The following is an 11,536-nucleotide window of genomic DNA, read 5'->3' on the forward strand; positions in this document are numbered from 1 at the left end:
TTAAACTTTATAACAGATTACAAAAACTTTTAACATTTAAAATGACAGGAACACTTGGCACTTTTCATTTTGAATTCACCTTTAGGCAATGTATAAAAACAATGTCTCTCTACCCTTGGTGAAATTTTTGACTTCTCAAAACAAATGGGTTAATGCAACGTTTTTCTCGAGTGAAGCAACACTAAAATAGTTATTTTTTCCCCTTGGATTTTTAAAGAGCTCTGCATATATTCCCAGGGAAAATCTTGAAGTCTTTCTCAAATATTACACACACATGTACATATGCATGCAGCCCCAAGTCGCTCCTTCTAAAGATTAAATTGTTAGCTCATTCACTAGTATATGAAATGCATTTATGCCATAATAATCATAGAGTGGTGGTTATATTCATTTAAATCCTATGCTGCCCCAGAATGGTACTATATTACCAGGCCTAGCTTCCATCAATAAGGTTGCTTATATGAGTACTACATTCTGATACTTGGTGGTAGTGATGGTTATAGAGGTGTGATGGGTAATATTTTTCAGGGGCATATCCCTTGAATGAGTCAGGCACAACTAGCTACATATAATATTGAGCTAATTTTAATTATTATTTATACAGAGCACAAAACATCACCTATCTTGGGGAAATAGGATAATCTGAAAAAAACCAAAGCCACATGGTAAACTCCAGTTGTAATGAAAATTAGAAGAGCATATAGTATGGGTCAAGGGTTCTCAGGCATCCCATACACAAACACATAAATGCATTAACATAATTTAACAAAAATGTAATTGGGGTTCCATGAGCAATATATTTTTATTTTCAATTATTGACAATAAATGCCCTCTTAATTTCTTTTCATAGCTAAATTCATTACAATATTGAACTAAATAATACAAGCTTTAACTGCCTTATTGATAAAGAAATCTGAGAGGCGAAAGATAAACGGAGCATTCGTCTTCCCCATTCTTTATCAAATTTTGTTTGTTTTTGAGACAGGGTCTCACTCTGTCACCCAGGCTAAAGTGCATGGTGTGATCTTAGCTCACTGCAACCTTGAACTCTTAGGCTCAAGTGATCCTCCTGCCTCAGCCTTTTGAGTAGCTGTGGCCACAGTTGCACTCCACCATGCCCAGTTATTTTTTTTGTTTTTGGAGAGATGGGGGTCATTATGTTGCCTAGGCTGGTCTTGAACTCCTTGGATCAAGCAATCCTCCCACCTAGGCCTGCCAAAGTGCTTTGATTACAGGCATGAGCCACTGCACTCCATCATCCTCCCATACTTTAGCCTGTTTTTTTTTTTTTTTTTTTTTTTTTCCAGGCCTGACTAATGCTTCTCCAGTCCGGCTCAATTTTCCTTGTGAAGTCTAAAGTGTATTTATATATAGATTTTGGAGCATAATTTTAACTTCTAGAATGTCTTCTCTCCACTGATCTCTCTCTCCTCTTCCTCTCCCAGCATTTTTTTTTTTTTCTTAAGGGTTGGGGTTTCACCATGTTGCCCAGGCTGGTCTCAAAGTTCTGAGCTCAGGCCATTTGCCCGCCTTGGCCTCCCAAACCGCTAGAATTAATGGCATGAGCCACCATGCCCAGCCTCTCCTAGCATTTCATTCAGTTTATCTTATTCATCTCTCAAATTTGGTGATCTAGATAATTTACCTATATGTGATTTCATCAGATTTCTCTGTTTCTATTTTGTGTATTGAAGTTAGGGATTGTGTACTTAACATACAACTATGTATAAAATAATGAAAATTTGACTTATTTTTTTCTATGGCTCTAAGACCAGTGGCATGTGAATGTTTTAATATGGTTATAACAATGGTACCCAATATTCTTTCTTTTGTAGAGCTAGCTTTGGTGTACATGGAGAGTTTAGCCTTGATTATTCTCAATCTAGATTCTATATTTCTGTATTTCTGGATTCAATCTGCTTTCACCCAAGAGCTGCATCATAGAGTGCCTAAATGCCACTTAAAATGAAATCTGAAAAACTAATAAAGAAACTTTATTATTATTTCTGTACTAATCTTTTATGAGGGAGGATCAATAACAAATAAATCACCATCAGATGCTTATTGAAGCAATAAGAATGCCAGAGAGGCAGTAGACAGTTTAATCTCTTTATTCTCATATACTGATTTGATCGGAAAGATTTGAAAATCAATTTGTTTCAAGCAATTTGGGGTGAGGGGAGGACACACAATATGAGAATCAAGAAGAAACCAGAACTAGATGTCAGCTCAGAATTCAAGGCAGATCTAGGGATTTGGACAGCAGGAGTCTATTGATTTTGAGTCAAGGGCTTTGCCATTATTGTGATTCAGTTACTTTTGTGTGTCTGTTTCATTCTCCTCACTCTACTGACTGTATCCATCACTTTCCATTCTTTATATATCTTTACCCTACCTTATGCCTTCTGTTTACTCATAATTTTGGTTTACTCATAAATTCAGCTCTCACAGTTTCCTTCATCCTATATTTTCCCATGAACCTTCACTGGCTTTCTCTAATAGCTATAATATATGTTTTTTACAAGTTAAAATTTTCTAAGATAGAAGTTGGATTGACTTCTTATGGTTAATCATCTTGATCCAATCAGCAGATGCTGCTCGAGCTTTCAAACTATGCAGAAGCTGTGGGCATGGGGCAGTGTCCATTTGCAGAGGTTGCTGGCATGGTAGCCACCATGATTAACAAAATTTGTCCTCATTATATGTCAGGAGTTAAAAGCTTGTCAACCAAATGTTTGATCTGTTAAGCAATGATGAACTTTCCCTTAGAAACAAAGTTATACAAGTAGAGGTAATTTCAAAAGAAGGATATCTGAAAATTCTTACCCCTCAATTCAGTAATGACTTCTTAGTGGACATATTATTTAATTATAATGTGATTAAAGTTCTAAGAATAAATACTTTTCAATTCTTACTACTGTAAAACACACTCATTTAACCTTAGTTCCTATTTACTGACTATTGTTCACCTGTGATAACAGGTATACTGTATAACTTATACAGTAAACAATATGATTGACTGCTGAAAAACCAATGGAGAATAAAGGTTTTAGGACCATGCATTGTAGAATTCAGATAATTCTTAAAAAAAAAAAGAGTATCTTTATGATCTATAGGATGGTCACAATGTATTGCTTAAATTTGTTTGGGAAATATGGATATTATTCCTGATATTTACTTTCATAACCATAATCTATAAGATGAAACTATGTAACAGAAATGTCCTTAAAATATCAACAAGTTATATTGAGTGGGGAATTGGACAGGTGTACTGGAGGGTGGTTAGAGGGATATTACTAGTAATCACCTTCTGTGTACTGTGCAATGTATTATATGTGTCTATAAAACATTTATAATGCTCATTTCATAGATGAGGAAGTTGGCTTAAAACTACCCAATGTCACGCAATTCATAAATGAAAAGCCTGGAATTAAAAACCAGGCATGATTATTTCTTCATGTTCAAAGCTCATATTCTATTTTTTTTAAATTATATTTTAATAGCTCTTGGGGTACAAGTGTTTTTTTGTTACATGGATGAATTATATAGCTGTGAATTCTGAGATTTCCATGCACTTATCACCTGAGTAGTATATATTGTACCTAATATGTAGTTTTTCCCACTCTTCTCCTTCTGAGTCTCTAAAGTCCTTTACATCACCCTATATAAAGCTCATGTCTTTTAACAACATGTCGTTGCTTTACTTTGACCCTTCTCTGACATTCTCTCCCTCCTCAACATTTCTCAAATAGTGACTATTTCCTCAGATATTTTATGACAGTTTCAGTATTCCAGCAGGTGTAGTCATCGTGGACTGGTGAGAGAGGAAGAGACAGAAAAGCAACTTAAACTTCTGAACTCTTAAAGAACTCTCAGAGATCTTGGCTTTGAATACAAGAAAAGGAACACAAATATTTGCAGATATTTCTAGGCTCTCTTGACATGATTGCTGATTAGTAGAATGGGTAGGGTGGTCGAGTAAAGCATGTTATCCTATAACTGAGAAATGAAGGTAAGGTATTCTTCCAGTGGGATACCCGGATTGGTATCTGTAGTATCTCAGAGTGGATCCCTAATTTCTAATCTTTATTTATATTCTATATTTTATGAAGTACACTATGTAAGCACCACAGCATAAATCAAGAAGTTACAGACCAACTAGCTTTAGGAAAACAGAAGCAAACCATCATAATAATCCACCAACTTTAGGACAAAGAACACTTAGTGTTTTTCATATAATGTAGGTTAATTAGTATTAAACCCATAAGGCTAAATGCACTGACTATTTTACATGTAAAATTTTATTCTACTTTGTGAAAGTATGAATAATTCTCAATTTTACCTTTTATTTCACTGTAATCTTATATTTTAGAACAAAATTCCAATGGCCTGTCAATGAAGAGTTCTAATTTATATTTCAAATTTGTGCTTAATTATAATATTTTAGAATAAGAGACTTTAGGAAATCATGTGGTCTCTAACTTTCAAACTGATTAATTGCTTAGGCAATGATATTCAACTCTGATTTGATATCACTCCAGTGTGAGTCCAATAATCTAAAGATTATTGAAATAAACTTTACAAAGTAAATGCATACTTTGAATATTGAGTTGGTAGAGATAAAAAACTATTTAAACCAACTTGACCTATGTGTCATTAATAGAATACTAATTTAAACAATGAAATAATATGCATTCTTTTCAAGTAAACATGAAACATTTTCTAAGATAGATCATATGCTGAATAATAAAACAATTCTCAACTACTTTTATAGGATTGAAATTATGCAGAATTCGTTCTATGACCACAACTGAATTAAGTAAGTTATCAACAACATAATAGTCTAGAGAATTTGGAAATATTTGGAAATTTAACAACACATTGTAAAAAAACTGATGTGTCAAAGAAGAAATGACAAGAGACATTAGAAAACAGAACTGAATATTAATGAATATATAATATATACAAATTTGTGAAATGCAGCTAAAGCAGGGTATAGAAATTATTCATAGCTTTAAATGCTTATGTTGGAAAAGAAAAGTGATTTAAATCCAATGATCTTGGCTTTCACCATAAGAAACTAGAAAAAGAAATCAAAGTAAGTAGGAGGAAAGAAAAAATAAAGAGTGGAAATTAATGAAATAAAAATTAGACAAACATTAGATAAAATCAATACAACCAAAAGCTACTTCTTTGAAAGTATAAAAAATATTGATAAACCTCTCACAAGACTAATCAAGAAAAAGAGAGACAAATCACCAATATCAAGATTGAAAGAGGGGATATCACTACAGATCCTACAGACTTTGAGATGACAACAGAAATATTTATGAACATCTTTGTGCCAATAAATATAACAACTTGGATTAAATGGACAAATCCTTGAAAAATACCAATTAACAAAATGAACTAAAACAGAAATAAAAAATCAGAATAGATATATCTCTATTAAATAACTTGAATTCATAAATAGAAAGCTTACCTCAAAGGAAACCATAGTTTTACTGATGAATTCTACAAAACAAAGAAAGAAATATTTCCGACTTTACAAAAACCTCTTCCAGGAAACAGGAGGCCAAATTAATTTTATGAGGCCAACATTACTCTAATATCAAAACCAGATATCACAGTAAAAGAAAACTACAGATCAATATCCCTCATGACATAGACCAAAAAACTGTAACAAAATATTGACAAATATGTAATATGTTAGAAAGATAGTACCTCTCCACTAAATGTGATTTATACTAGAATTGCTAATAGAACTTATACCCAACCTAAATAAATGAGGCATTTAAGTTGGCATAAAAACTTTTCAAAAAACCCTGCTAAATGTAAGTGTATTAAGCTTAAATTTGCCTACTTTAAAATATATCTATAGGTTTTGCTAAACATATAAAACCTTACAACACAATTCTTGTTGGCTACTTCCAAGTTTGTATGATACATTCTTGTACATTATTTTTCTAAAACATTCCTATTAGCATTGGCATTGTGCTTGATTTGATATACATTTTCATAATTGAGAAGAAAATGGAGAATAAAAAAAATTTAGTTGTCTGCTTTTCTGATCTAGAATAATTTTTCTATTTAAGGCTACTCATTGAACAAATAAAAATCTTTTAAAATTGAAAATATGTTTTTTTGCTCGTTATACAAAATTTATATAATGCAAATAAGCAAAAAGTATAAATAAGTCTAGGATTCCATGTTTCTAGGTTATTATAATCAATGTCTTGATGTAACTTTTCTACTCTGTACAGTTTAATCATAAATATGTCAGTGGGAAGAGAACTAGGGAGAATCAATAATTGTGAGTTTTAATCTGGAGAAAATGCATGTAGGACATTGGGTAAATGACTTAATTCCTTTGGGCCTCAGTTTCCTCATCTATAGAATGTGGGGACCTGATTAGACATTCTTATGGTCCCTTCTAACTTCTAAGTATATATGACTCCGAAGTGAATCTCGTCTTGAAGGCAAAGACATAGAGCAGAAGTCTGTACTAAGCAGAAGGTGGCAGTGTTGTTGAAGAAAAGGCCTAGATTTTAATACTAGCAAATGCAGGTGGATTGCTATGCATGGTGTTTTTACCTTGATAAAATTAGTGCTGGAGCAAATTAGTGACAAACCACTAATTTAGCAGGATTAACATATCCTGTTACAACAGTGGTTTGTTTTTCTGAGGTCAGTAATATCATTGTATATGACATTGCTTTGCTGTGAAATGAGACAGAATCAAATATGATCACCTAAAGCTCACACAAATATAGAAGTCATGCTAAGCTCAGAGCTTTTATGTGAATAATAATTATTGTTATATTGGCTTCAGGTATTTTGAAAGAGTTTGCCTGGATATTATTAAGTGACAACTTTCTCATACAGATCTGCAATTTGGCATGGATATTTTTAGTGAAGCAAAGTTTTTCATTCTTTGTTTTCCAACTTTTTGAAATAAAGGAGGATTCAAGCACCTACATTTTAATAGGCTTTAGAGAACTTATCTTTAATAAATAGTAATGGAATTTAATAATTCAATCTTTGTTCTTTGTCTTAGAAATATCTAATAGGAGTTCAGTGCTTATAGTGGGGTTAGGATATGATATTTAAATTTATGATCTATTGTCTGTTTAGCATAACATACTAGAATACCATTTAATAAGGCAATGGATTGAAAAAAAATCTGTTAGTAGATTTTGCTTGACTCAGGTACAGTATTCCCCTAAAATCCCTCAGATTTCTACATTAACTAGATACCACTGTCTTAGTCCATTTGGGCTACCATAACTATGTATGATAAACCAAGTAGCTTATAAACAACAGAAATTTATTTCTCTCAGTTCTGAGTCCAAGATCAAAGTGCCAGCAGCTTCAGTGTCTGGTGAGTGCCTGCTTTCTGTCTCACAGACAACACCTTCTTGCTGTGTCCTCATCTAGTGGAAGGAGTGAGGGAATTCCCTCGGGCCTCTTGTGTAAGGGCACTAATACCATTCATGATGGCTCTGCCCTCATGACCTCATGACCTCCCAAAAGCCCCATCTCCTAATATCATCACTTTGGGGGTTAGGATTTCTGCATACGAATTTTGGGGAGACACACACATTTAGACCATAACAACCACTTTTTAGTGAAATATCCCTTTCCCCTCTGCATTTCTGGGAATATATGCTACAGGAAGAAGACAACATGTCCAGGCCAATTTGTCTTTGCACGCAGCCCACAGGCTGGAGGTAGAAACCAGTGTGGAAGCATGGGAGGGCCTCCCCAATGGTAGGAGTCAAAGCCTTCATCCCTCCACTGCTGGGCCACCATCCCCCATGGTGTTGCCTTGCTCCTAAATTACCATGGCTTTTCCAGCAGGAATGTTAAAGTTTTGTTTTAGGTAACATCTTTCCTCCTTTATGAAGCTGACTCCTCTCTTTGGCTATTATTCTATAGAAAGGATCACCCCATATATCTAAGCTAATATCCTCCTATCTGGGATAATTTCCCATATTATACCATGAGCATTCCTCCCTATTGCCTCAAATTCCCATTGGCAGCACCCATCAGAGTAACCCCCTTGTTCTTCCTTGATGATGCCAGACCTGTTCCTACTTCAGGACTTTTACAGTGGCTGTTCCCTATACCTGGAAGGCTTTTCCCCTGATAATCATGTGACTAACTTTGTTAATGCTTCCAAATCTTTTTTGTTCTAATGTCACTTTCTCTGTGAAGATTTCTCTGATCTTCCTATATGCAGTTGCTACTCCCTTCACCCACACCCTCCTCTGCCTCCAGCATCCCGACTCCCCTTTCCATTTAATTTTTTCTCCAAAGCACTTCCCACCTTCTAATAACTACATAACTTACATATTGATTTTGTTTACTGATTGTTGCCCTTCACCAAAATGCATAACATATTCTATAGATCACTAGTCAAAGTGTGCTTCCTCTGGAGTGCTTATCTAAATTATATGCTTATTAGGAGCTTTGTGAAAAATCTGTACTCAAAGAAAGTTAATCTGATGATACTTTATCTATAATTTAGAAAGCAAAAAAGCAAATTTTCAGATACTCTGTGCTCAACCCAAATTGGATAACTCTGTTTTCCTTATAAATACAATTGAAAAGTTAGCCTTATGCCAGGATCCTCCCTTCTTCGTTTTTAATTTTAATTTAAAAGCAAATTTTACTTTTTTTTCTTTTTTTTTGTTTTTGTGACACAGAGTCTTACTCTGTCACCCAGGCTGGAGTTCAGTGGCGCCATTTCAGCTCACTGCCACCTCCACCTCCTGGAATAATTGATTATCCTGCTCCAGCCTCCTGAGTAGCTGGGATTACAGGTGTGTGCCACCACAACCAGCTATTTTTTTTTTTTGTATTTTTAGTAGAGATGGGGTTTTACCATGTTGGTAAAGACCAGGCTGGTCTTGAATGAACTCCTGATATCTAGTGATCCACCCGCCTTGGCCTCCCAAAGTGCTGGGATTACAGGTGTGAGCCCCGGTGCCTGGCCCAAGATCCTCTCTTCTCTTGAACAGATCTTTTCAGTTTTCTTAATTCAAATTTTCCTCATTTTAAGGCTCAATTTAAAGGCTACTTCTTGCTTATTTTTGTTCCTGGATTCTCCAGATGGAAGATAGTATCTAACTTCTGTCTACCACCAATGCTAGTCTTTCATTTCGAGGAGTTTATAGGCCAGCAGGAAGGATGAGTTGTGTTTGCTAATAACTGTGAAACAAGGTAGAAATTGATCAGTGTGTTTTTAGATAATCAGATAAAATCCTACAAACATTTAGAGACAGAGAGTTGCTTCTGACTGCTTCGTGGTGGAGGTGGTATTTGACACTTGAGGAATGGATTCAATTTGGGTGGGCAGAGAAAAAGGAGAAAAGAAGGACCTGCCAAGTTAGAAGTTAAGAGTAGACACAAGCATGGATACAGGAATTCTTATAAGAAATAGTTATCCGTTCAATGAATGTGATGTAACAAAGTTTAACAAAGGAAACCTAATGAGAGCCAGGGCTGGAAAGGTAAGATTGGGTCAAACTATGAAAAGATCTGAGTGTCAGGCTAGGGAATTTCGATTTTTTTTTTTTTTGAGACAGAGTCTTGTTCTGTTGCCCAGGCTGGAGTGCACTGGCACCATCTTGGCTCACTGTGACCTCTGCCTTCCGGTCCAAGTGATTCTCCTGCCTCAGCCTCCTGAGTAGCTGGGATTACAGGCACCTACCACCACACCTAGCTAATTTTTGTGTTTAGTAGAGACAGGTTTTTGCCATGTTGGCCAGGCTGGTCTTGAACTCCTGACCTCAGGTGATCCACCCAACTCAGCCTTCCAAAGTGCTGGGATTATAGGCATAAACCACTGCACCTGGCCAGTAATTTAGATTTCTATTGAAAATGAAGAATTATAGACTTAAAAAAAAAAATCAGGCAAGTGACATGGACACAGATCTACTTAGGATTAAATTAAACTGTTGTTTAATGGCTTAGAGTGGGGAGATACTGTAGACAAGGAGACCACTGCGATAATCAGGCAAAGAGATGATAGAGGCATGAACATAATAGTAGCAATGAGAAAAGAAAGATTGGGATGGTTAATTGACAGGGCTGAGCTAGAATCAACAGGACTAGACAACTGATTGGTTGAGTAAAGGGAAGAGGTGTTGTCTGTAGGTTATTGGGAGAAATGGTGTTTATTAACCAAAATTGGTATGTAGGTTTCAGTATATGTGGGACAGTTAGGTTTTACTGAGAGAAGAAGAAAATTTTGTTTAGGGTGTTTCTAGGAAGATATCAGAGTGGCTAACTAGTAGGTTATAGATGCCAGCTTTTTCTAACTTCATAAATATTATTATATAGGCAATTGAAAGTGAGGAACAGTGTCTGATATTTTTCCTTTTCACCTTTCATCTATCCTGAGACCTAGAACAATGCTGAGCACATTGGAGTTACTCAAGAAATATGTACTGATTGATAATATATTTTACTTTTGGAGACAAGTTTGTGGAGAGAAGATACTAGCCTAAGTCCAAAATTGCTGATTAAAAAGCGTCTACTGGCCAGGTGTGGTGGCTCACGCCTGTAATCCCAGGCGTGGTGACTCAGCACTTTGGGAGGCCAAGGCTAGCAGATCGTTTGAGGTCAGGAGTTCATGACAAGCCTGACCAACATGGTGAAACCCCATCTCTAGTAAAAATACAAAAAAATTAGCTGGGTGTGGTGGTGCACGCCTGTAATCTCAGCTACTCAGGAGACTGAGGCATGAGAATTGCTTGAACCTGGGAGGCAGAGGCAGTAGTGAGCTGAGATCATGCCAGTGCACTCCAGCCTGGGCAACGGAGTGAGACTGTCTCAAAAAATGAAATGAAATGAAATAAAATAAAAAAATAAAAAGGGACCATGGCTCTGAAGTTTCCTTCCTTGACTAGATTGAGGCCTGAAAATCCCTGCACTTGAATTCTTTGGGTTACTACAATGTAGGTGGCTATTAACATGTAAATGATATCTGATAACACACTATAGCATTAGGTCTTTATTAGTTAACATATTCCTTAAATTAACAAATCAGTTCCTTAGATGAGAACTGGGTTCTAATAGAATAAGAGAAAGGACAGGTATTTTCAGTAAGAAACAAATGAGAAGGGAAATTGTGAAGTAGGGTCAGTGACAGGCCCAGTAAAATGGTGAATTCTGGGGAGATATGAAGCAGGGGCTGGAGGAAAGATGGGAAAGAGTAGTGCTAGACAGGCAAATACAATAGAAATTCACTACACTGAATGAATGGGAGCATTTAATTTGCAGTGTAAACCAAGAATACAATTTTTAGCTCCCTAACCAACTAAATGGAACCCCTTTTTGGCCATAGGCATTCCAAAGTAAATCTGAAGGCCATAGTTAAGGCCATAACGGGAAGGGGGGTGTCAAGCATTCCTCACTATACTCCCCTCCCTTTGGAATTCTGACACAACTGACGAGCATTAAAATTAAAAGAGAGATCTTAAGACTGACAAAACAGACTCTTTGTTGCAATAAGACACAGAATTCCAGC

Source organism: Aotus nancymaae, unplaced genomic scaffold (assembly GCF_030222135.1).
Source record: "Aotus nancymaae isolate 86718 unplaced genomic scaffold, 86718_ANA_hifiasm-v0.15.2.pri h1tg000033l, whole genome shotgun sequence".
Lineage (NCBI taxonomy): Eukaryota > Metazoa > Chordata > Mammalia > Primates > Aotidae > Aotus > Aotus nancymaae.